This window comes from Fukomys damarensis, unplaced genomic scaffold (assembly GCF_012274545.1).
Source record: "Fukomys damarensis isolate Sample0158 unplaced genomic scaffold, DMR_v1.0_HiC HiC_scaffold_16, whole genome shotgun sequence".
NCBI lineage: Eukaryota > Metazoa > Chordata > Mammalia > Rodentia > Bathyergidae > Fukomys > Fukomys damarensis.
Window position 1 is genome coordinate 12994739 of NW_022900928.1, and position 1015 is coordinate 12995753.

The 1015-nt window shown below is 39.0% G+C and overlaps 1 protein-coding gene across 5 annotated transcripts in view; it reads left to right on the forward strand.

The window, feature by feature from the left end:
* Nucleotides 1-1015, forward strand: part of Pik3c2a (phosphatidylinositol-4-phosphate 3-kinase catalytic subunit type 2 alpha) — a 111690-nt gene that overhangs the window by 12338 nt on the left and 98337 nt on the right. The window contains exon 1 of one of the 5 annotated variants that reach the window (XM_033764107.1): nt 932-955. The exons of the other annotated variants lie outside the window; for them this stretch is intronic. The gene's annotated coding sequence lies outside the window, so the exon portion shown is untranslated. Of the gene's footprint in view, nt 1-931; nt 956-1015 lie in introns of those variants that run through there. 5 annotated transcript variants of the gene reach the window in all.

A 1015-nucleotide genomic window follows, 5' to 3' on the forward strand; every position in this document is an offset into this window, starting at 1 on the left:
TTTTTTTTTAAAACCAGGGTCTTATCGTGTGCCAGGCTCACCACAAACTCACCTCACTGTAATATTCCCACCTCAGATTCCCAAGAGCTGGGATTACAGGCCTGCACTACCATGCCTGGCGCTGATGCAATTTTAAACTACTGTTTAGATATCCTAAAATTTTAAACTTAGCTATTTGAATACAAAAACAAATGAGATTTTAAAATAATACATTTGAAGGTAGTTACTGTTGGCTTAGGAACAAGTATCTTTAGTCTTGAGTACATGATTATACTATATATTTAATAGCATTTCTTCTATACACGACTTTCTATTAGTCTTAACAGTAGTAACAGTTACATTGATACAAATGTACAATATTTAATTTATTTGCTGCTCATTGAGCTTAGTTTAAAAGGTGAGGCTGTTTTAGATGAGGTAACTGTGACTAACAGTAATAAAGGGAGGCTGGGATGTGGCTCAGTGGTAGAGTGCTTGCCTCCCATGTCAAAGGCCCTAGGTTCTATCCCCAGCGCCTAAATAAATGAATAATATCCTTACATTTATACTAATTAGTGATTATAATTAAGCAAACACTTTTCTCCATAGACCTTTTTTTTTTTTTTTTTTGATGCTGAGGATCAGACTCAGGACCTTGTACTTGGGAGGCAGGCACCACGCCGCTAAGCTAAATCCCTGGCCCTCCCTAGATATTTATTACCTGGGAATTAAATACAGCAAGTAAATAGTCTCTTTTTTTCTTATCTCCTCCCTGCTTCCTGCTTCTTTCCTTCTCTTTCTCCTTTCTCCTCTCCTTCCTGTCCCTCTCCGCCTCCTTCCTTCTCCTCCCCTCCCCTCCCCTTCTCTTTCTGGTCTTACTGTGTAGTTTAGGCTGGCCTTAGAGTCTTTGCCATAACACAGACTGGCCTGGAACTCAGATCCTTCTGCCTCAGCCTCTCAAGTGCTGGGATTACAGGTATGAGATACTATCTGGCTAATAGTCTCATTTTCCTTTTTTTTTTTTTTTTTTTTTTTC